Genomic DNA, 26,375 nt, shown 5'->3' with positions numbered 1-26,375 from the left:
CTTTGGCAGTATTCCCCATGGCACATTGGAGATGGTGGCCATGGGGAGAGGCTACTCTGCCTGTGGAAAGCAGAGGTAGAGTGGGAAGGACTTTTTATTGTGCTTTGGGTACCAGCTCAGCTGCAGTAGAATAGAGCACCAGGTAGCTTTCTAAGGTTCCTGACTCCAGGACCTGGCTCCTGAATGCCATCTCTGAACCCATCCAGGATCCAGAGGAACCCTCTACCCTGAAGGGAACTCTTCACCCTGAAGGATGGCTGGTTCTGCTACTTGCTGATTATAGAGTTCTAGGGTCTTGAGAAAACATAGGTGGTAGCCAAGTAGTGGTTACAGCAGGCCTTAGGTGAGACCTACTGCTGTGCTGGCTTCAGGTCTGACCCAGTGCAGTCCCAGTGATAGTGGCCACAGGGGTGCATGTGTCACTCCTTCCCCATCTCCAGGTGGCTCAGCACAGAGACAGACTCTGTCTGTTTGGGAGAAAGTATGGCAAGAGAGTAAGAGTCTCTACCTAGTAATCTAGTTAATTTTTCTGGATCTTATCCAAAACCACCAAGATGATGCCTCTATGAGTCTATAAGAGCCATAGCATTACTGGGCTTGGGGTGCCCCCTAATGCAGATATGGCTGCAGTGACCAAAAAATTAGATTCCAACACCCACGTCCCTTCAAATACCTGCAGAGCTCTCCCAAGAAGGATGGGTACAAACAAGCCCAGACTGCGACGACTACAATAAATACTTAACTCATCAATGCTCAGACACTGATGAACATCTATAAACATCAAGACCATCTAAAAACATAACCTCATCAACTGAATAACATAAGGCATCAGGGACCAAACCCAGAGAAATAGAGCTATGTAACCTTTCAGAGAGAGAATGCAAAATAGGTGACTGGAGGAAACTTGATGAAATTTAAGATAATACAGTGAAGAAATTCAGAATCCTATCAGATAAATTTAACAAAGAGATTCAAATAATTAAAAAGAATTGAGCAGAAATCCTGGAGTTGAAAACATGCAATTGACATACTAAAGAATGCACCACAGTCTGTTAATAGGAGAAGTGATCAAGCAGAAGGAAGAATTAATGAACTTGAAGACAGTCTATTTGAAAATAGAGGAAACAAAAGAAAAAAGAATGAAAAAGGAATAAGGCATGCCTATTAGACCCAGAAAATAGCCTCAAAAGGGCAAGCCTAAGAGTTATTAACCTTAATGAGGATGTAGAGACAGATAGGGATGTAGAGACAGATATTATTCAAAGTGATAATAACAGAGAACTTCCCAAACCTAGAGAAATATATCAATATTTAAGTACAAAAAGGTTATAGAACACCAAACAGATTGAACCCAAAGAAGACTGCCTCAAGACATTTAATAATCAAACTCTCAAAGGTAAAGGAAAAAGAAGGAATCCTAAAGGCAGCAAGAGAAAATAAACAAATAACATAGAATGGAGCTCCAGTAAATCTAGCAGCAGACTTTTCAATGGAAATCTTACAGGCCAGGAGAGCGTGGCATTACATATTTAAAGTACTGAAAGAAAAAAAAACTTTTATCCTCGAATAGTATATCTGGCAAAAATTGCTTTAAGCATGAAGGAGAAATAAAGACCTTCCCAGACAAACAAAAGCTGAGGGATTCCATGAGCACCAGACCTGTCCTACAAGAAATGTTAAGGGGAATTCTTCAGTCTGAAAGAAAAGGATGTTAGTGAGCAATAAGAAATCATCTGAAGTTACAAAATTCACTGGTAATAGTAAGCACCAAGAAAAACACAGTATAACACTGTAATGGTGGTATGCAAACTTAAGAAGAAAGACTCAATGATGAACCAATCAAAAATAATAACTATGACAACTTTTCAAGAAATAGCCAGTATGATAAAACATTAAAAAAAAAACAACAAAATGTTAAAAAGCAGGGGGACAAGTTGAAGTGTAGAGTTTTTGTTAGTTTTCTTTTTGCATATTTGTTTATGAAATCAGTGTTAAGTTGTCATCAGTTTAAAATAATGGGTTATAAGACAGTATTTGCAAGCCTTATGGTAACCTCAAATTGAAAACATACAACAGATACATAAAGTCTAAAAAGGAAGAGATTAAAACATACCACCAGAGAAACATTACCACTAAAAGGAAGACAGGAAGGAATGACAGAAAAAAAAAAAAAGTAAGACCACAAAACAACCACAAAACTAATAACAAAATGGCAGGAGTAAATCCTTACTTATCAATAATAACATTGAATGTAAATGGACTAAATTCTCCAATCAAGAGACACAGAGTGGCTGAATGGATAAAAAAAAAAAAAAAAGACTCAACTATCTGTTGTCTATAAGAAACACACTTCACCTATAATGACTCATATAGACTGAAAACAAGGGATGGAAAAAGACATCCTATGCCAATGGAAACAACAAAAGGGCAGAAGTAGCTATATTTCTATCAGACAAAATAGATTTCGAGACAAAAACTGTGAGGAGAGACAAAGAGGGCTCATTATATAATGATAAAAGGGTAAATTCAGCAAGAGGATATAACCATTGTAAATACATGTACACCCAACACTGGAGTACCCAGATATACAAAGCAAATATTATTAGAGTTTAAGAGAGAGATAGAACTCAATACAATAATAGCTGGTGACCCTACTTTCAGGATTGGACAAATCATCCAGACATAAAATCAACAAAGAAACAATGGACTTAATCTGGACTACCTGCCAAATGAACCTAATTGGTATCTACGAAACATTTTATTCAACAGTTGCAGCATACACATTCTCCTCAGCACGTGGATCATCCTCGAGAATAGATCATATGTTAGCACAAAACAAATCTCTAAAAATTCCAAAAAATTTGAAATGGTGTCAAGTATATTCTCTGACCACAATGGAATAAAACTAGAAATTAGTAACAAGAGGAATTTTGGAAATTCAACAAACACATGGAAATGAAACAGTATGCTCCTGAATGACCAATGGGTCAATGAGGAAATTAAGAAGAAAATTTAAAAATCTCTTGAAACAAATAACATCACAAACACAACATACCAAAACCTATGGGATACAGCAAAAGCAGCACTAAGAGGGAAGTTATAGCTATTAATACTACATCAAAAAATAGAAAACCTTCAAATAAACAACCTAAGAATGCATCTTAAAGAACTAGAAAAGCAAGAGCAAACCAAACCCAAAATTAGTAGCATAAAAGAGCAGAAATAAATGAAACTGAAATGAAGAAAACAATACAAATGATCAATTAAAAGTTGTTTCTTTTCTTTAAAGTTAGTTTTTTGAATAAACAAAATTGATAAACCTTTAGCCAGACTATGAAAAAAGAGAGAATACCTAAATAAATAAAATCAAAGATGAAAATGAAGACATTACAGCTGATACTACAGAAACTCAAAGGACCTGTATTAGTCCATTTTCATGCTGCTGATAAAGTCATAACAAGACTGGGTAATTTATAAAGGAAAAGAGGTTTAATGGACTCACAGTTACACATGGCTGGAGAGACTCACAGTCATAGAGGAAGGCGAAAGGCATCTCTTACATGGTGGCAGGCAAGGGTGAATGAGAGAGCCAAGCAAAAAGGAAAACCTCTTATAAAATCATCAGATCCTGTAAGACTTACTCACTACCACAAGAACAGTATGGGGAAACTGCCCCCGTGATTCAATTATCTCCCACTGGGTCCCTCACACAACATGTGTGAATTATGGGAGCTATAATTCAAGATGAGATTTGGGTGGGAAAACAGCCAAATCATATGAGGACCATTAGAGATTACTATGGGCAAGTATATGCCAATAAATTGGAAAGCCTAGAAGAAATGTATAAATTCCTATATAAATAAAATGTACCAAGATTGAGCCATGCGGAAATCCAAAACCTGAACTGACCATAACTCATAACAAGTAATGAGATTAAAGCTGTAATAAAAAGCCTCCCAGCAAAGAAAAGTCCAGGACCTGATGGCTTCACTGCTGATTTTTACCAAACATTTGAAGAAGAACTAATGCCAATCCTGCTCAAACTATTCCAAAAAATAAAGAAGGAGAGAATACTTCAGAACTCACTCTACAAGGCCAGTATTACCCTGATACCAAAACCAGACAAAGACACATGAAAAAAGAAAACTACAAGCTAATATTCCCAATAAACCCTGTTGCAAAAATCCTCAACAAAATAGCAGCAAACCAAATTCAAGATCACATTGAAAACATCATTCATCATGACCAACTGAAATTTATCCCAGGGGTGCAAGGATGGTTTAACCTACACAAATCAATCAGTGTGATATACCCACAACAGAATGAAGGACAAAAACCACATGATCATCTCAATTGATACTGAAAAAGCATTTGATAAAATTCAATATCCCTTCATGATAAAAAAAAAAACCCTCAAAAAACAGGGTATAGCAGGAACATACCTCAACATAATAAAAACCATATATGGCAGACCCACAGCTAACATCATGCTGAATGGGGAAAAACTGAAAGCGTTTTCTCTAAGATCTGGAACTTAGAAAGATGCTCAGTGTCACTACTGTTATTCAACATAGTACTGGAAGCCCTAGCTAGAGCAATCAGATAAGAGAAAGAAGCAAAAGGCATCCAAATCGGAAAGGAAGAAGTCAAATTATCCTTGTTTACAAATGACATGATCTTATATTTGGAAAACCCTTAAGACTCCACCAAAAACCTATTAGAACTGACAAATTCAGTGAAGTTGCAGAATACAAAATCAACATAAAAAATCAATGGCATATCTATATGCCAACAGTGAACAATCTGAAAAAGAAATTTAAAAAGTAATTCCATTTACAACAGCTACAAATAAAATTAAATAGCTAGGAATTAAAAGAAGTGAAAGGTCTTTACAATGAAAACTTTAAAACCTTGATGAAAGAAATTGAAGAGGACACACAAAAAATGGAAAGATACTCCATGTTCATGGATTGGAAGAATCAATATTGTTACGATGTCATACTACAGAAAGCAACCTACCAATTCAATGCAATCTCTATTGAAATATCAATGACATTCTTCACAGAAATAGAAAAAACAATCCTAAAATTTATATGGACCCACAAAAGACCCAGAATAGCCAAAAGTATCCTGAGGAAAAATAAAACTGGATGGATCACATTACCTGACTTCAAAATATACTACAGTTCTATAGTAGCCAAAACTGCATGGTACTGGCATAAAAACAGATACACAGACCAATGGAACAGAACAGAGAACCCAGAAACAAATCCATACACCTACAGAGAACTCATTTTCAACAAAGGTGCCAAGAATATACACTGGGGAAAAGACAGTTTCTTCAATAAATCATGCTGGAAAACTAGATATCCATATGCAGAAGAATGAAACTAGACCCCCATCTCTTGCCATATACAAAAATCAAATCAAAGTGGATTAAAGAATTAAATCCCAGACCTCAAATTATGAAAGTACTACAAGGAAACATCAAGGGCACTCTCTAGGACATTGATTTGGGCAAAAATTTCTTGAGTAATACTCCACAAGCACAGGCAACCAAAGTAAAAATGGATAAATGGGATCACATCAAGTTAAAAAGCTTCTGCAGAGCAAAGGAAACAATCAACAAAGTGAAGAGACAACCCACAGAATGAGAGAAAATATTTGTAAACTATACATCTGACAAGGGATTAGTAACCAGAATATATAAGGAGCTCAAACAACTCTATAGTAAAAGTTTTAATAATCCAGTTGAAAAATGGGCAAAATATTTGATTAGACATTTCTCAAGAAAAAAAAAGAGAGACAAATGGCAAACAGGTATATGAAATGGTGCTCAACATCATTGATCAGCAGAGAAATCCAAATCAAAACTACAATTAAATATAATAACATCTCACCCCAGTTAAAAGAAAGGGAATAACAAATGCTGGTGAGGACATGGAGAAAAGGGAAGTCTTGTACACTGTTGGTGGGAATATAAATTAGTACAATCACAATGCAGAGCAGTTTGGCGGTTCCTCACAAAACTAAAAATAGAGCTACCATATGATCCAGCAATCCCTAGCAGCATATACCCATATACTGCTAGGTATATGCCCTAAAGAAAGGAAATTGATATATCAAAGAAATATCTGCACTTCCATATTTATTGCAGCACTATGTACAACAACCAGGATTTGGAAGCAACCTGTGTTCATCAACAGATGAATGGATAAAGAAAATGTGGCACATACACACAATGGAGTACTATTCAGCCCTAAAAAAGAATGAGATCCTGTCATTTGCAACAACATGAATGGAAATAAAGGTCATTATGTTAAGTGAAATAAGCCAGGCACAGAAAGACAAACACATGTTGTCACTTAATTGTGGGAGCTGAAAATTAAAACAATTGAATTCATGGAGCTAGAGAGTAGAATAAAGGTTACCAGAAGCTGGGAAGTTAGTAGGGGAGTGGAAGGAAAGTGAGGATGGCTAATGGGTACAAAAACATTAGAAAGAATGAATAAGATGCAGTATTTGATAACACAGCAGGTGACTATAGTCAATAATAATTGTACATCTTAAAATAACTAAAAGAGTATAATTGGATTGTTTGTAGCACAAAGGATAAGTGCTTGAGGTGATGGATACCCCATTTACCCTGATGTGATTATTATGCATTGCATGGCTGTATCAAAACATCTCATGTACCCCATAAATATATATACTTACTATATACCCACAAAAATTAAAAACTAAAATAAAGAAATACTGACTTAAAGAAATAGAAAATTATAACAATATGGTTAGTTATGATTATTTAGAAAAACAAAGGGTTAATCTGGGGCTAAGTTGGGACAGTCACTCGAAAAATATTTGCAAATGGTTCATTATGCCCTAACAAACCAGCCCTATTGCCTCGCCTCTGGCAAGTCACTAAATCCTTGTGTGCCCTAATCTCTGAACTGTAAAATGAGAGAACTGAAGTATATGGCTTTTAAAAAAACACCATATTTTATTGACTTTAAGGTGCCAGAGATTGTAAGGCACACTGTTATTTTATTTGCTGCTAAGAAAGAATATGGCTGGGTTTGGTGGCTCATGCCTGTAATCCTAGTAATTTGGGAGGCTGAGGTGGGAGGATTGCTTGAGCTAAGCAGTTTGAGACCACCCTGGACAACTTGGCGAAACTCTGCCTCTACAAAAAAATTTAAAAATTACCGAGGCATGGTGGTGTGCTCCTGTAGTCCCTGCTACCTGGTGGGGGATGGGGGGGGGCTGAGGTGAGAGGATTGCTTGAGCCTGGGAGGTTGAGGCTGCAGTGAGCCATGATTGCACTACAGCACTCCATCCTGGGTCAGAGCAAGATCCTGTCTCAAACAAAACAAAAGAAAACAAAAGAATACGCTGTCAATCAAATTACAACATAATGCTTATCACTAAGGTTGTTTAAGTATTATACTTATTAAATAACTCAAAGGGTATGCATGAAAAGAAAAATGTCAGTGAAATAAATCAGTCAAGGTGCTCCTACAACTTTTCCACATTCACCCTCTGAACCAGTGTCACTGATGTCCATATTTTCTATATGATATTGTCCTCATCACCAGTACTTTGGGCACCAAGAGCACTGTGATGCTGCATTTTTTACAGTGCTCTGTTATTGCCCCTTGGATTTTCTTTCAAGCTGCTGAGGCTCATTTGGCAAGTTTCCATTTTTTTGAAAAATTACTTTATGAAGCTTGAAGAAATATTGAGTATAATTAAACTATAATCTAGGGTTATATACAGCTTAATAATAGTTCAGTTCCAAAAGAAAAGCTATTGCAGGTGAGACCGTAACATTTCCCAACACGATTTTAAGACACTGTGCTGATTTCTCAAAACAACTCTGAGGAACCCATATTTATAGTAGAAGTTTTTATGAAAAATCTGGCATTATGTATCTTTGTTGCATGATTATATATGTATGTACATATAATACAATGTTAGATGCACCATCACCCCCGACCCCCTGCTGCACAGTTGAAAATCCATATGTAACTTTTGACTACCCCAAAACTTAACTATTAATAGCCTACTGTTGACTGGAAGCTTTACTGACAACATAAACACATATTGTGTATGTTATATGTATGATATACTATATTCTTATAATAAAGAAAAGAGAATGTTGTTAAGAAAATCATAAGGAAGAAAATATATTTACTATTTATTAAATGGAAGAGGATCCATAAAGGTCTTCATCCTTGTCTTCTTCACGTTAGGTAGGCTGAGGAGAAGGAAGAGGAGGGTTGGACTTGCTATCTCGGGGGTGGCAGAGGTGGTAGAAAATCTGTGTTTATGTAGACCTGGGCAGTTCAAACCTGTGTTGTTCAAGGGTCAACTGCATATATATGTGTGTATGTATACAGTTATACTATATATACAGTATATACACTATATACACTGTGTGTGTGTATATATATACACATATAATCCAACATATGAACTGTATATACACAAACACACACATAATCCAACATCATAAGAACTAGAAAACAGAAGTTGTATTCCTTAACATCAGTATTAGAGTGTAGAGTTTGAGGCTTGGATTTAGAAATGCTTTTCAACATGTAGGGTTTGGAAAAGGAGCAATCATCTTGTTTTCAAAACCTGAAGTTTTTCTCAGGACTTATGACCATAACTGCCACAGAGGAAAAAGGGAAGCTTTTCCCACTGTAATTGCTCATCTGTGTCAGAAAGTCCCATATCCTGTGTAGATCTTATAAATATTTTGCTAGATTTATGGCAAAGAGAGACATTGATGCTGCAACTGAAGCAAAACACAAACTTGAAAAAGACAAACAGAAGAAACCCAAGAAAGGAAGGAGAAGGAAATCCAATGGGAGACAAGCTTATTTCATGAAGATGGAAGATGTTGGGTTTATGATGAATCACTACTGAATTATCTTGGTGCTGCCAAGCATTGGGCTAGGAATTTCTATTTACTTGATTTTTTATGTTATTGCAGATGGTACTGCTTTTTAAATTTTCAATTATTCATTGTATATAATTAAATACAATTGATTTTTAATTGTAAAAAAAAAAAAAAAAAACAAGAAAGTCTCATATCCCTGAGAAACCATTGCAATAAGAAGGGAATGAACAGGTTCTCCCAAAAGGAGAATGTTTGTTGCTTAATTATGCTTACTGCCCTGGCCATCAGGTATAAACTTTACATTTCCTAGCCCAATGCTTGGCAGCACCAAGATAATTCAGTAATAGTTCATCATAAACCCAATATCTTCCAACTTCATGAAATAAGCTTGTCTCCCATTGGATTTCCTTCTCCTTCCTTTCTTGGGTTTCTTCTGTTTGTCTTTTTCAAGTTTGTGTTTTGCTTCAGTTGCCGCATCAATGTCTCTGATTTTTTTTTCTTAATATTTTAAGTTCTAGGGTACATGTGCACAACGTGCAGGTTTGTTACATATGTATACATTTGCCATGCTGGTGTGCTGCACCCATTAACTCATCATTTACATTAGGTATTTCTCCTAATGCTGTCCCTCCCCACTCCCCCCACCCCACAACAGGCTCCGGTGTGTGATGTTCCCTACCCTGTGTCCCAGTGTTCTCATTGTTTAGTTCCCACCTATGAGTGAGAAGATGTGGTGTTTGGTTTTCTGTCCTTGTGATAGTTTGCTCAGAATGATGGTTTCCAGCTTCATCCATGTCCCTACAAAGGACATGAACTCATCATTTTTTATGGCTGCATAGTATTCCATGGTATATATGTGCCAAATTTTCTTAATCCAGTCTATCGTTGTTGGACATTTGGGTTGGTTCCAAGTCTTTGCTATCGTGAATAGTGCCACAATAAACATATGTGTGTATGTGTCTTTATAGCAGCATGATTTATAATCCTTTGGGTATATACCCAGTAATGGGATGGCTGGGTCAAATGGTATTTCTAGTTCTAGATCCCTGAGGAATCGCCACACTGACTTCCAACATGGTTGAAATAGTTTACAGTCCCACCAACAGTGTAAAAGTGTTCCTATTTCTCCACATCCTCTCCAGCACCTGTTGTTTCCTGACTTTTTAATGATCGCCATTCTAACTGGTGTGAGGTGATATCTCATTGTGGTTTTGATTTGCACTTCTCTGATGGCCAGTGATGATAAGCATTTCTTCATGTGCCTGTTGGCTACAGAAATGTCTTCTTTTGAGAAGTGTCTGTTCACACCCTTCACCCACTTTTTGATGGAGTTAATTTTTTCTTGTAAATTAGTTTAGATTCTTTGTAGATTCTGGATATTAGCCCTTTGTCAGATGGGTAGATTGCAAAAATTTTCCCCCATTCTGTAGGTTGCCGGTTCACTCTGATGGTAGTTTCTTTTGCTGTGCAGAAGCTCTTTAAATAGATCCCATTTGTCAATTTTGGCTTTTGTTGCCATTGTGTTTGGTGTTTTAGACATGAAGTCCTTGCCCATGCCTATGGCCTGAATGGTATTGCCTAGGTTTTCTTCTAGGGTTTTTATGGTTTTAGGTCTAATATTTAAGTCTTTAATCCATCTTGAATTAATTTTTGTATAAGGTGTAAGGAAGGGATCCAGTTTCAGCTTTCTACATATGGCTAGCCAGTTCTCCCAGCACCATTTATTAAATAGGGAATCCTTTCCCCATTTCTTGTTTTTGTCAGGTTTGTCAAAGATTAGATGATTGTAGATGTGTGGTACTATTTCTGAGGGCTCTGTTCTGTTCCATTGATCTATATCTCTGTTTTGGTACCAGTACCATGTTGTTTTGGTTACTGTAGCCTTGTAGTATAGTTTGAAGCCAGGTAGTGTGATGCCTCCAGATTTGTTCTTTTGGCTTAGGACTGTCTTGGCAATGCAGGCTCTTTTTTGGTTCCATATGAACTTTAAAATAGTTTCTTTCCAATTCTGTGAAGAAAGTCATTGGTAGCTTGATGGGGATGGCATTGAATCTATAAATTACCTTGGGCAGTATGGCCATTTTCACGATATTGATGCTTCCTATCCATGAGCATGGAATGTTTTTCCATTTGTTTGTGTCCTCTTTTATTTCGTTGAGCAGTGGTTTGTAGATCTCCTTGAAGAGGTCCTTCACATCCCTTGTAAGTGGGATTCCTAGGTATTTTATTCTCTTTAAAGCAATTGTGAATGGGAGTTCACTCATGATTTCACTGTTTGTCTGTTACTGGTGTATAGGAATACTTGTGATTTTTGCACATTGATTTTGTATCCTGAGACTTTGCTGAAGTTGCTTATCAGCTTAACGAGATTTTGGGCTGAGACGATGGGGTTTTCTAAATATACAATCATGTCATCTGCAAACAGGGAGAATTTGACTTCCTCTTTTCCTAATTGAATACCCTTTATTTATTTCTCCTGCCTAATTGCCCTGGCCAGAACTTCCAACACTATGTTGAATAGGAGTGGTGAGAGAGGGCATCCCTGTCTTGTGCCAGTTTTCAAAGGGAATGCTTCAGTTTTTGCCCATTCAGTATGATATTGGCTGTGGGTTTATCATAAATAGCTCTTATATTTTGAGATATGTCCCATCAATACCTAATTTATTGAGAGTTTTTAGCATGAAGGGTTGTTGAATTTTGTCAAAGGCCTTTTCTGCATCTATTGAGATAATCGTGTGGTTTTTGTCTTTGGTTCTGTTTATATGATGGATAATGTTTATTGATTTTCGTACGTTGAACCAGCCTTGCATCTCAAGGGATGAAGCCCACTTGATCATGGTAGATAAGCTTTTTGATGTGCTGCTTGATTCAGTTTGCCAGTATTTTATTGAGGATTTTTGCATTGATTTTCATCAGGGATATTAGTCTAAAATTCTTTTTTGTTGTTGTTGTGTCTCTGCCAGGTTGGTATCAGGATGATGCTGGCCTCGTAAAATGAGTTAGGGAGGATTCCCTCTTTTTCTATTGATTGAAATCGTTTCAGAAGGAATGGTACCAGCTGTTCTTTGTATCCTTGGTAAAATTCGGCTGTGAATCTGTCTTCCAAAAAAAATCCAGGACTTTTTTTGGTTGGTAAGCTATTAATCATTGCTTCAATTTCAGAGCCTGTTATTGGTCTATTCAGGGATTCAACTTCTTTCTAGTTTAGTCTTGGGAGGGTGTATGTGTCGAGGAATTTACCCATTTCTTCTAGATTTTCTAGTTTATTTTCGTGGAGGTGTTTATAGTATTCTCTGATGATAGTTTGTATTTCCGTAGGATCAGTGGTGATATCCCCTTTATCATTTTTTATTGCATCTATTCTCTCTTTTCTTCTTTATTAGTTTTGCTAGCGGTCTATCAATTTTGTTGATCTTTTCAAAAAACCAGCTTCTGGATTCATTGATTTTTTGAAGGTTTTTTTGTGTCTCTATCTCCTTCAGTTCTGCTCTGATCTTAGTTATTTCTTGCCTTCAGCTAGCTTTTGAATGTGTTTGCTCTTGCTTCTATAGTTCTTTTAATTGTGATGTTAGGGTATCGATTTTAGATCTTTCCTGCTTTCTCTTGTGGGCATTTAATGCTATAAATTTCCCTCTGCACACTGCTTTAAATGTCTCCTGGAGATTCTGGTATGTTGTGTCTTTGTTCTCATTGGTTTCAAAGAACATCTTTATTTCTGCCTTCATTTCATTATTTACCCAGTAGTCTTCCAAAATTGACCACATAGTTGGAAGTAAAGCACTCCTCAGCAAATGTAAAAGAACAGAAATTATAACAAACTGTCTCTCAGACCACAGTGCAATCAAATTAGAACTCAGGATTAAGAAACTCACTCAAAATCGCACAACTACATGGAAACTGAATGTCTCTGATTTTTAAATTGAAAGTACATCCTTCTAAAGGCAGTGAGATTCATATTTTTTCTGATCTTTCAACTTCCTATCTTCTTCATTGTAGACATCTTCTTGGTATCTACAAAGACTGCATTTTCCCCTGTTGCATATTTTGCATACATTACACCATTCCATTCCCCTTCAGTTGAGCAGAAGGCTTCTCATCCTTTGGAGAAAAAAAATCACAGTGTAATTCTGTGCTTCCTGTCCCCAGAGAAAGGTTCAGTGTGGAAGATGATGTTTGCACTATCACCAGTTTTGGAATAATTAATATTGCATTCTCCTCCTAGTTCCATTCAGAGCACTGCGAGGATAGACCATCCGTAAACACTGGGGAATGTGAGGATGTAATGTTTTTCATAGTTAAAACAAAAGACACAGGGCTTGTGGCCCCACCCTATGTTGTGTGTCCCAATTGACATCCTAAGGAATTTTGATTAGGTCCAGATATCACCAATGAATTGAATCTTTCTGATAAACACTCGGCATAAAAGGCTAAAGTAGGTGGATGATGGGAAATCTGTTCAGCCACAAATTTTACATTGTTTTTGGAAACCCAGGGAACTGGTCCTTCTAAAACTAGCTCTGTGTTCTCTTTGGTATCATTTGGTAATATCCATTGACACTGAAAGATCTTGCTAAAATGACTTTTTGACAATTGATTCTTTCCTTCTTGCATGAAAGGCTGAGAGGTACCATTTCACATTCTGAACCGTTCAATCCCTGGTCACCAATGTTCGCAAAAAGGTTGGATATGCAAAAAGCGTCTGCATATGCTTCTAAAAGAGATCCTCTTTCAAGAAAAAATGGTGGAAGATCTACTTTAGTAAGATCCATACTAAGCCTAACCTGTGACAAGAAGTGTGTGGTAACGCTCTTATGCTCCTCCATGGACCCTGCCTCCTCCTTGTCAGCTCTCTCATCATGTGAATCAAGAGTCAGCATCACTTGTTCCATTGGATGTGAAAGAATTAAGTGATTCTGTGCTATGTGGGCACTTTAGTCTGTTTTCCGCACTGCCATGTGTCAAGATTGATGCAGATTCAGAAGAATCTATTAAGTGCTTTGGGGATGAGCCATGTTGATGACATTCATCAGCATTGTAGAATTCATCTTCACTGCTGGAATAAGAGAATTCTGGGATTGTATTTAGAGAAGCCATTTACATGGCTTGGAGAAGTTAGACCGCTACTAGGTGGTGAATGGGCACTGCCTCTACTATTTGGTGTTGGAGTCTAATGATGTCCCAAGGCAACTAGTACAGGTCCAACTGGTCAGGAAGATGAACTCTGCTCTGTCTTATGCAGTTGAGTAGGTTCCAGAGGGAGGTGAGACAGTCTGGGAAGGCATTGTGCTGATCACAGGTTCCCAGGGACTAGGTTGATACATTGCATCTACAAGATTAATAGTACTTATAATTCTATCTGCGTGCTTCTCAGCATTATTCTGGTCTTCAGCAGTCTGCATCAACACAGTGCAGTGTTTCATTGATTCCACCATGCTATTTGCTTCTCTTTGAGAGTTTCAGTTTTCTTTCTCTGCTTATTATCTTTGCAGTTTTGAAGCTTGTGATAAAAAAACTTTAATTGTTGTATCAAGATTTGTAGGTAGGCATCAGCCTCTGGAGTGGTGGCTCACATCTGTAATCCCAGCACTTTGGGAGGCTGAGGTGGGTGGATCACGAGGTCAGGAGTTCAAGACCAGCCTGGCCAAGACAGTGAAACCCCGTCTCTGCTAAAAATACAAAAATTAGCTGGGTGCGGTGGCAGGCGCCTGCAATCCCAGCTACCGGGGAAGCTGAGGCAGGAGAATCGCTTGAACCCGGGGGACAGAGGTTGCCGTGAGCCAAGATTGCGCCACTACACTCCAGCCTGGGTGACAGAGTGAGACTTCGTCTGATAAAAAAAAAGAAGTTAACTTTCCTGTCAAAGTTTTGGACACTAGCAAGAAATCCTGAATCCAAATCTCTGGAGGTGACAAGGAAGGAGGCAAGGAAAGTGTGACATCTGAGCCCATAGCCTGGCCCTGGGCAGGCACCAGGGACCATGGGACTCAGGGGTGGAGGTTAGGCCTCTCCCAGACCCTCAGGGTGTACTCACTCCACAAGTGTCCAGCAAGAAAGTAATTTGCAAGACCCCCACACTCTGTGCCTCCAGGAGAGGGGGCTGGGGGCTGCTTCTGAGCACCCCTTTTCCTTCTCCACTTGATTGGATCCTCATTTGGCAAGTTTTGATACTTGTGCTTCTTGAGCTTATGGGAAAGTGTCAACAAAACATTTTAGACAACAGTACATATTCCCTCCTCAGGTTTATTTCAGGTTCTACTCAGTTTCAGGTTTATTTCCTGAAACTTCAAGAAGTTACATTTATCCAATGATATCACCATGAACTGCAACCAAGTAAGTGCATGCACAGGCAATAATAATAATATTATGATTATCACGTGTCTAAGAACAACTATAAAATGCATCCCAGTTCACAGTTGTTAAAATGTGTATGTTGGGGGGTAGTTTGTAGGCATTGCATGTATGTATGTATGTATGTATGTATTAGAGACAGGGTCTTACTCCATCACCCAGGCTGGAGTGCACTGGTATGATCTAGCTCACTGCAACCTTGAATTCCTGGGCTCAAGTGATCCTCCAGCCTCAGCCTCCTGAGTAGCTGGGATTACAGGTGCATGCCACCATGCCTGGCTAATTTTAAAAATTTTTGTACAGGTAGAGTCTTGTTATTTGCTCAGGCCAGTCTCAAACTCCTGGCCTCAAGTGATCCCAGCCTCTGAAAGTGCTAGGATTAGAGAGGCATGAGCCACCACACCGGGCCTCAACTGAAATTCTTCCAGAGAAGATAGAGACCAAATAGGCATATCTCTAAGTCCTAGGTCCCATCTTCAGTTATGCTAGTCAGTTTTTTCCTCTTATTCCTCCACATAAGATTTTGAAAAGAGGTTTCTACTGCTAAAAAAACAAGTGTGAACCCCTGTCACACTTGTATGGCCATTTCTAGCTTTAGCATCCTGTAAGTCTATAATAATGCTGCACAGGCTAAGTGACTGAGTCTCGAATTTCTGGGACCTTAACTGGCACAGGCTTCTTCCAAAGTCTTGGGAGGCATCCTAGCAATGTATTCACACCACCATATGGTTTTGTCAAATTCGAAAAATGATATTTTTGTATTTTTTTTCTTAAAGAGCTCCCTCCCCTCAAATTGTATAAACTTGAGGCGGCACAAAACCTAGATCTTCCTTTGATCATACAATTTTATATCCAGACAGCACTTAAGTTGGCCAGAAGAGTCACATACATTTGATTCTCACAGAAACCCAGGATCCTACAGATGAAAAATCTGAAGCTTTTCAAGGCTAGACAACTTGCCTAAGGACAGGTATCAGGCAAATCCTTTTGTGAAGACTTAAAACTCTAACTTCAGTTCTCATTCCACATTCAGTCTTCTTTCTGCACTATCACTTTAGTTAACATGGGTTGTCTTGGCTTGACCAGGTTGCCAAAGTGACTCTTATCATAAAAGAGTTCTGAATTCTAATTACAAGTTCTAAGACTATTTTTCTTTTATTCTGAATGTAAACATGAAACTGTAAAACCAATTGTAGCTCAAATAGCCTGTGAAAGTCACTTTCACACGATGTGTAAGATAATATTTACCGATTTGTATTGAGTAAACGACCTGCCAAACCCTCACTTGAGAGGCCACACCAGTTCCAGAGAATAACAACTTTGTGTTAAAATTCCAGAAAAATATGCCTGCTGAGTATCTTTTTTGTTGTGTTTGTTTAATCTTTGTTAAGCTCAGTGATATATGCACATATAAGAACATATTTTTCTCATATCTGAAATCTGGATACATACTTCCTGAAAATGTATTACTACTGCCTTTGTTTTTTTTTATTGCATATTTTCCTTTCACAGATTCATCATGTAGTCTGAATATAATACCCACTCTTGTTATCAAGCACAAACAGAAAAGAGGACAGTTTCTCTTTAAAAGCACAATGCCCTATTGATGCCTTTAAAAGTCATTAAAGAATATCTCACAAAGCTCAGGAGAGCATTACAATAATTGCTTCCCTTTCCTAGGTGAAAAAGGACATATCTGTCAAATAGAAAAGTGCAGAAGCAATTAACACCTTAATACTCTACTGGGAAATTGCCTGAATTAACAGAGATGCTTCATGGTTATTGTATTTCTAAAGTTTAGTTACTAGCATGACTGTCCTCAGTCATTTCCATTTACTTTCCCCAGGACAACAGGGCTCAGAGTTAGGTATGGGCATGGCAGAGGGTGTATTTGAGTGTTTGCATATGAGGCACACATGGTTCTTCAGTCACATGTTTCAGAGGCTGAATGCAGAAGTAGGGCTGGTGTATGCACTTATGAAATCAATATGTAAGGATACATATGTTTTAAATCAACTTCTCAGGCATAAAAAAACCCCACACTTCTGGATTCTGTGCTGCCCACCCATGGAACTGCCTTATCAGTCCTCTTCCAGGGCTGGGGTACTCAACAGAAAGTTTATATTTACTAGGCCTTCCTCAGAAACAGCGGAGGCACATGAACGAACTGGGGAGTGAATCAAACAGGTAAAAACCTTTGTATATCAGCAGCAAGATCTAGAAAGAGCCTAGCAGTCCAATTCATTATCTCTCCCTCTTCCAGGAGATGTTAGATGGTGTTTATTGAGTACAGTCTAGGCATACCTACCTGCTTAGAATTTTGAGAGACACTGAAAAAGTAAACAGGGCCTGGGTCCCTTTTCCTTAGGAAGAAACAAACGTGTAAATTATAGTAAAGGTAAAGTGTGTTTCCTTCCTCCCACCCCACCCCCAAGCATGGCTATTCTATGAGGGACCAGGGCAACTCTCAGAATTCTCAGAGAAAATCATATGGGGTGTTCTAGTTTCCATTTTTACACAGGTGAAATCAGACAAAAGTGAAAAAAGACAGCATGCAAAAAGAAAGTAGCAATGAACTCAGGACAACGCTGAAGGAGGAGGGGGCAGTTGGTTCACCTTGTCTGGTGACAGGGTAATCTCAGGTGACCTTCAGGAGCTATCTGGCTCAACACCTATTTCCATTTGGTTTTCTTTGCTACGTGTCTACAGTCTCCACCCAGTAATGGTCTGAATACCCCCAGTGTGAGAAACTAATCCTCCCAGAAAGCCATCTATGCCTTCTTCAGATAGCTTCCATGGATAATAACTCACATTTATTAAGAACTTTATATGCAGTAGGCCTGACTTGGTATGCCATGGAGGACGGTGTTCTCTATGATCTCTATATGAGATCTCTATGATCTCATATGTTCTCTATATGGCAGTTCTCTATGATCCTTAACTCCTGATGTTCACTGCCTTTAGATGTCCTCTTTCCTTGAGTGTGGGCATGACCTGTGGCTTACCTCTAACCAGTAGATATGGCAAAGCTTCCAGATGCATGTTGTTATATATATGCCGACTATGCACATATAACATATGTATATATGTCGGCATATATATGTTATATATATGCCGACTGTAGCACCTATCATGCTCATAGCCTTGTCTCCCTTGTGGGCTTTGAGGCTGGGGCTGAAGGCAGCCTCTGGGGCTGACAGCCAGCAAGAAACCAAAGCCCTGAACTGAATTCGGCCAACAACCTGGGTGAGCCTGGGAGTAGATCCTCCCTGAGTCAAGACTCAGTCAAGACTGCTATTCTATTTGACACCTTGATTGTAGCTCTGTGAGACCCTAAAAAGGACCAGATGAGCCGTGCCTAGAATCCCGACCCACAGAAACTGTGGGATAATAAACGTGTATTGTTTTAAGCTGCTAAATTTGTAGTAATGTTGTTACATGGTGATAGATAACTAATGTAAATGCTTTATGTGTATTAACTCGTATAATCCTCATTACACTCTCATTTCACACAATGGGAAAACTGAAGCATGAAACTGAAGCAACCAGCTTAATTCCACACAGTAGTAGGTGGCAGCGCCGGCATTCAAATAAGGCAGGCTAGCCCCAGAGCCTGCGTTCCTAACCAGACAGGTGTGCTGCCTTCCTATGCTTAGAAAGTTCTACCTTAAGCTGCTTCCTAGTCTGATTCCCTAAAGCTTGCCCCCACAGCACGAATCAAACATCCAAACACAGATGCTAGTCAGAGAAACTGAAAGAAGCAAGCTGTGCTGGACACACATGTACAGGGCACAGATGTGAAACAGGCTGAAGAGCAACAGGTGCTGCCTCCCAGTATTCACCAGCCAAACGAGATGCTTCTGTGTTTAGATGGTGACTGCTGAGAGGGGGATCATGCTGGTTGGTGCCCTCTGGCCTATGAGTTCGAGTTCTGCCTCTAAGATCATGGAAAACATGATAATCCCTTTTCCATATGAGCTGGAATATTTCAAACTATTGATCTTTTTTTCCCCCAAATCCTCTATTTTCTCTTACTCACATAAATGGTGAGTTGTTTTTGCTGTTCTCTTTTGCAAATGGTCTTCTTGACATATGCAGAAACATTTATATGGTTGTAGGCTCTGTGTGGTATCAGCTGGCAGAGATGCCTCGTCTTCTTCCTCATCTGCAGGGCTGGGTCAGGGATGCCCCCCACCCGCCCAAGATATGGTTCTGATAGGCAGCGTCAATTCACTGATATTCTTTCCTGTCATTATAGCAGTTTTAAAAAAATTATCCAGGTAATAAACAAATGGGTTTTAGTGTAAGATTCCAATGAGACAGAAGGATTTGGGGCAAAGCCCAAGGGCACTCCTCTGCACTCTCCTTCTACTCCTCCCATCTCAGAGGAAGCCACTGTCAAAATTTGTGCCAACCTTTCACTCTCTCTTTTAAAACACTAACATTTCACCTAAATTGGATTGAACACCACAAAATGACTTGCTGTTTTCCAACATACCAATATGTCTTGGAGATCTTTTCATGACATGGCCTATAGGTCTACCTCATACTTTTAACAGTTTTATAAACCTTCCTAGAATAATGACATCCTAATTTGTTTGACCATTCCTCTATTGATAGATATTTTAGGTTGCTTACAATATTTCATTAACATCTTCAACATGCATCTCTGTACAGACTGACTTGCTGTTATATTTTATACCCAGTTCTGCCAACTTTCATGGTCAGCTCCATTCTACTTGTCCTCTTGCAGCTGACTGAAGGAACTCTCTGTTCCCACTTTTCTTTTCTTTTTTTTTCTTTCTTTCTTTTTTTTTTTTTTAGACGGAGTCTCGCTCTGTCGCCGCCCAGGCTGGAGTGCAGTGGTGTGATCTCAGCTCCGCCTTCTGGATTCAAGTGATTCTTGTGCCTCATCTTCCTGGTATAACAGGCACCCAGCCACCATGCCCAGCTATTTTTTTTTTCTATTTTTATTTATTTATTTATTTTTTAAGATGATTTATTAACTTTATAGCAATATCCTTGGAGCTTTCTTCTATCACCATTTTTGCAGTCAACATGAACTTTTTAAACCACAAACTTTTTTTTTTTTTTTTTTATACTTTAAGTTTTAGGGTACATGTGCACATTGTGCAGGTTAGTTACATATGTATACATGTGCCATGCTGGTGCGCTGCACCCACTAACTCGTCATCTAGCATTAGGTATATCTCCCAATGCTATCCCTCCCCCCTCCCCCCACCCCACCACAGTCCCCAGAGTGTGATATTCCCCTTCCTGTGTCCATGTGATCTCATTGTTCAATTCCCACCTATGAGTGAGAATATGCGGTGTTTGGTTTTTTGTTCTTGCGATAGTTTACTGAGAATGATGATTTCCAATTTCATCCATGTCCCTACAAAGGACATGAACTCATCATTTTTTATGGCTGCATAGTATTCCATGGTATATATGTGCCACATTTTCTTAATCCAGTCTATCATTGTTGGACATTTGGGTTGGTTCCAAGTCTTTGCTATTGTGAATAATGCCGCAATAAACATACGTGTGCATGTGTCTTTATAGCAGCATGATTTATAGTCATTTGGGTATATACCCAGTAATGGGATGGCTGGGTCAAATGGTATTTCTAGTTCTAGATCCCTGAGGAATCGCCACACTGACTTCCAACATGGTTGAAATAGTTTACAGTCCCACCAACAGTGTAAAAGTGTTCCTATTTCTCCACATCCTCTCCAGCACCTGTTGTTTCCTGACTTTTTAATGATTGCCATTCTAACTGGTGTGAGATGATATCTCATAGTGGTTTTGATTTGCATTTCTCTGATGGCCAGTGATGATGAGCATTTTTTCATGTGTTTTTTGGCTGCATAAATGTCTTCTTAGTCTCTGGTTTCTCTTCATAACGAATAAATCTTTCGCCTTTTTTTTTCTATTTTTAATAGAGACGGGGTTTCACCATGTTGACCAGGATCATCCCGAACTTCCGACTTCAGATGATCCGACCACCTCAGCCTCCGAAACTGTTGGGATTACAGGCATTAGCCACCGTGCCCGGCCTCCATTCCCACTTTTCAACAGTGAATCAGAGTTGGGAGAGGTCCCTTCCTATTCCTGGTGACACCCTCTTCCAAACCAACTGACATTCTCCCTCAGAGGCAGTGACTGATGATAACAGTGTTTGTCAAGTCTACTTATATATTTTTTTGAAGCATTCCTTTATCAGATTGGGATGATTCTAAAAATTCACCACATTTTATGAGTAGCAAGCACAGTTACATCTTCATGCACAGGTGTGAGTATTATTAAAGGATATATTCCCAGAAATATTGGGAAAAACATACATTTTTAAACATTTTTATTGATGATACCAATGTGTCTTCCAAAAAGTTTATATTCCTATGAACAATTAGAAGTGTTTATTTTTTGGTATCCTAGATAACACTTGATATAATCAGCATTTTAAATATTTACCACTTCATTTATTATAAACTCCTAAAACTTTCTTTCCTTCATTCCTTGTGTCTGAAGAGCAGAAGAAGAGTTCTTGCCACCATAATGACAACCACCTTCATCTGGCCTCCTAGAAAGAATAGATCCTGGATAGGCTTTATTAGCTTATAGGCAATGTTATCCTGCAAGAATGGTAGCTAAAAGGTGTTCAGGACAACTAGAAAATTTTTCCAAGTTCTGTAGTCCCAAATAAGAAGAACATAGGCAAGAAGTCTCTGCTTGTAGAAGCTGGTATAAAGTTACTTTTAGCATTTAACTGAAATACTGAGCTACTCAGTTCCAATGTTGTATCTCCAGTGGCTTCAAAGGAGAAAAATCTTAAAGTAGAAAGGATTGACTTTAAGGTTAAAAGAAACCTTATGCCAAAGGTAGGCAAAATCATATTAAAAGAATGCCCTAGCTGTTTAGAATATATTCAAGTTTCTAGAGTCAGATAAATTTAAGCCAGAGAATTAAAATAATGTATAAACATGACTATGAAATGAAGATAAAAATCAAAGATATGCTGAAAGGCTGGAATGAGCAAGCATCTCAATTTCTATATTGAAGGATGCCAGAAATCTTAGGCCTCTGGGATATGTCCTGGCAACATTTTAGAAAGGATTATTATACCACTGAAGAATAAGGAAGGTAAACCACCACCATATAGAAAGATAATATACACTAGGTATGATATTTTAGTATTTCAGTGGGACTTTTAGAAAGATCTCTCATAATAACCTGTAGAGAGGATGGACTACCATGAACTGAGTGAAAATGATACCCAAAGCCTGCAAATCAGCATGCATGGGTAAAAGGCAAGATCTCTGCCGGGGATGCTGCAGAGCTCTGTCCTTGGCACTGCTATGCTCAAAATTCTTAACACTATTTGATGCTTGCCAAATTTGAAGCTAATTCATTGCTAAGAGGAGTAGTAGATGTATGTGATGATCAGGAATAGAGACTATTTCACCAAGTTGGAAAGAGAAGCTGACTCACTTGAGAGCTGTGTACATAGCTGAAAGAAGACAGCCTTTGAATTAAGGTGATTCTAAACTCAAATATCAGTCCCGTTGTTGGGTAGACTTGGACAAGTTACTTAAGCCTCTGTGAGCCTTAATTTCTTCCTCCACAAAAGAGGGATAACACCTCTGTTTTTTAAATAAATAAGACTGACATGATTTTTGGTACATAACAGATGCTCACTAGTAGTACTCTTCCTCCTCTCCTCTTCTCAAACATTACTGGCAGAATATAAGAGAAATAAATGTGCAGACAACTGAATGGAGAGTACAGACTTGCACAGCATCACACAGAGTGCTACCCCTCAAGGGTGGATACCTAGCTCTTAAGAGTGATTCATAAGAATAAGACCTGTATGTTTTAGTTGATGGCAAGTTCAATATAAACAAACATCATTATTTCATTTAAAAATACAATCATAATCTGCGTTGAGTATTAAATCCAGGTCAGGTGAGCTAATGGTTTTCTTGAACTCTGTTCTTTTCAGACCAACAGCATGGCAAAGTGTCTAGTTTTGGCTGCTCCATGCTAAAGACCATCGACAAACTAAAGAAAGACTAGCAGGATATGGAAAACATGTTCTATAAGGCAGAACCGGAGGAAGGAACATATTTTATCTGGTTTAAACAACAACAGCAACTCAAGCAAGAGATGATAGATGTATTCAAGTATCTGAATGACTGACTTTGGGGAAGCTCAGAAAGATCAGAAGAGCCAGTGGGTAGTGGTTCAAGATAAGAAACTTTAGTCCATCAGGATAAGGAATGCTCAACAGAGATGTAAAAAAGCAGGGGTTACTTTGTAAGATGGTAAGTTTCCTGTGTCTAAAAATATTGAAGCAGAAGAAATTAGATGTGGAGTTTCCAATAGTGAAAGTAGAACACAAAGGGGAAAATATGTGTATGTGATGCATGCACATATTTTTTTAGGTGTTTATTAGAGAAAGATCAGTAAGAGCACTCCGAGTTCCACTCTATCATTCTATTTCATCATTGTGTAAGCGTTGATTTATAATATTGATGAGATCCTAAGGCAGGTGATGAAAGGAGACTCTTTGATTCGACAAACATGGGCTGCACCCTGCTATGAATCCTACTGGGCAAAACTTTGTGGGGGGAATTTTTAATAAAGATACATTTTCAGCCGGGTGCAGTGGCTCACACCTGTAATTCCAGTACTTTGGGAGGCTGAGATGGGAGGATTGCTTGAGCCCAGGAATTCAAGACCATCCTGGGCAACATGGCAAGATTGTGTACCTACAAAAAAAGTTAAAAAAAAAATTAGCTGGGCATAGTGGCATGTGCCTGTGGTCTCTGCTACTTGGACGCTGAAGTGAGAGGATGACTTGAGCCCAGGAGGTTAAGCTTGTAGTGAGCCATGATCATGCCACTGCACTCCAGCCTGGCTGACAGAGCAAGACCCTGCTTTAAAACCAACCAACCAATCAACAAAACAAATAAACATTTTCTTGAATTTAAGGGACTATAACCTTAAATTAAATGTAAGTCTACAATCCAGGAAAACAATTGCAGAGCAACTTGAAACAGGATGAGCGAAACTGCTGAAAACTTCAATAAAAATATAAAATATTCTGGGCCAGGCATGGTGGCTCAGGCCTGTAATCCCAGCATTTTGGGAAGCCGAGGCAGGTGGATCAACTGAGGTCAGGAGTTCAAGACCAGCTTGACCAATATGGCAAAACCCCATTTTGTTGTTGTCGTTTTTTTGTTTGTTTTTTTTTTTAATTTTGTAAAAATACAAAATTAGCCAGGCGTGGTGGCACATCTCTGTAATACTAGCTACTCGGGAGGCTGAGGCAGGAGTATCACTTGAACCCAGGAGGCGGAGGTTACAATGAGCTGAGGTCACACCATTGCACTCCAGCTGGGGAAACAAATAAAATAAAATATTCTGGGTGTTATAAAAAATGATTATAGAAGGGAGAAGTTAGAGGAGAGAAGCCAGTGGAATGGAATATGCTATATGGGAATGGCACGGGCATCAACATTAGAAGGGTAAGTTTAATTTGTCCCTTTTTAATTTGAGGAGGCAGGGTTTGTAAGAAGGAAGAGGGGTCAATTAGTTAGGGCTATACTGCACTGCAGGGTAATCCTCTGACAGTGTCCTAGGTAATCCACTCTCCCAGTCTTTGAGATGATACCTCCTCTCTCTGCGCCTTGAACATCTCCTTCCCCTCCATACTCTCTGTGGATGACCTCACCTCTTATTTCACTAAGGAAATAGAGCAATTAGAAGATGACTCACACATCTTCTCAGCAGGGACTGTAGCACCCTCCTGCCTCTGTGCCCTTCCACGCTGCCTTCCCTCCCGCTGACCCGTTGGTGCACACTGGAGGCACCCCTGCCTCTTCAAAGACTGCTTTTGCTTTTATCCCCTCTCCCTCCTGCACGATTTTCTCTCATTCCACTAGATCAGCCACATCAGCACACGAACATGCTGCATCCTCTCTTGTGTATATATTTTAAAGTCCTCCATAGACCACATGCTCCCTCTGGCCACTCTCCCATTTTTCTGCTCCCTTTGATAGAGAAACTCTGTTTAGAGTTGTCCACATGCTCTTCCTGTTACTCAAGTCCTATTCTCACCTCAACCCATTCAAATTAGGCTTTTACTCCCACCTTTTCACCGAATCTATTTTTGTCAGGGTCACCAAACCTCCCTTCTTATAGAATCTTACGGCCAATTCTCATTCATCTCATCATCAATATTTGACCTAGTTTTTCTCTCCCTCTTTAGTGACATGTGGCTCATAACTTGGATTCCAGGGTACTACATTCTCCTGATCCTCATAATCACTGCTTTTGCTTCTTCATATCTTCGGCTGAATCTTCCTTCACTGCCAACCTCTGAGGCTTGGTATGCCCCAGTCTCAAACCTTGGACCTCATCTCAATCTATCTGTGCCACCTAGAAGACCTGTCGCCCACCCTCAAGGGTGTAAATACCATTGACAAACTGAGAGCTTCAAAATTTCTATCTCCACCTAAGCTCTCCTCTGAGTTCCCCACTCCCCTGTTCCACTGATCCATTTCTTCCTGGGTTATTTTCTGTTTCAGTAAATGGCATCAGTATTTACCCAATTGTTAAGAGCAAAAACCCTGGAATTATCCCAGACTTCTCTTTTCCTCTCTCAGCCCACATCCAATTTGTCAGTAGGTTATTTAGGTTCTTTCTTCAAAATTTGACCACATTTTACTACTTCCACCTCCACCTCCTAGTCTAAGTTACCACCATCATTTCTTGCCTGAAATACTGTGGCAGCTTGCTAACTGGTCTTCTTGTTTACACTTTTGTCTCCTTAAAGTCTATTTTCCATATAGCAGCTAGAGAAATTAAAATAAACAAAAAAGAAATTACATCAATACCTTAACCCCTACAATGGCTTCCTATACTGCTCAGAATAATACCCAAACTCTTACCATGGCCTAAAAGCTCTACAGGACACAGCCTTGTCTCTTCTCCAGACTCATCCCTTACACCCTCAGCCTTGCTTCCCAGTTTCTGGCCATGCTCAGCCATTCAATTTGGCGTAATATTGTTCAACCTCCTCTCTATTTTCTTGTTTCTTTTCACTTATTAGCAGAAG

General features: G+C 38.9%; 1 protein-coding gene and 1 pseudogene across 14 annotated transcripts in view; both read right to left on the bottom strand.

Moving 5' to 3' along the window:
* Positions 1 to 26,375, bottom strand: part of GRIP1 (glutamate receptor interacting protein 1) — a 726,419-nt gene that overhangs the window by 211,602 nt on the left and 488,442 nt on the right. The window lies entirely within an intron of this gene.
* LOC117975395 (oxysterol-binding protein-related protein 9-like) lies at positions 9,000 to 14,352 on the bottom strand (annotated as a pseudogene).

The sequence above is a fragment of the Pan paniscus genome, chromosome 10 (genome assembly GCF_029289425.2).
Source record: "Pan paniscus chromosome 10, NHGRI_mPanPan1-v2.0_pri, whole genome shotgun sequence".
NCBI lineage: Eukaryota > Metazoa > Chordata > Mammalia > Primates > Hominidae > Pan > Pan paniscus.
This window is presented reverse-complemented; position numbering and strand designations above follow the sequence as displayed.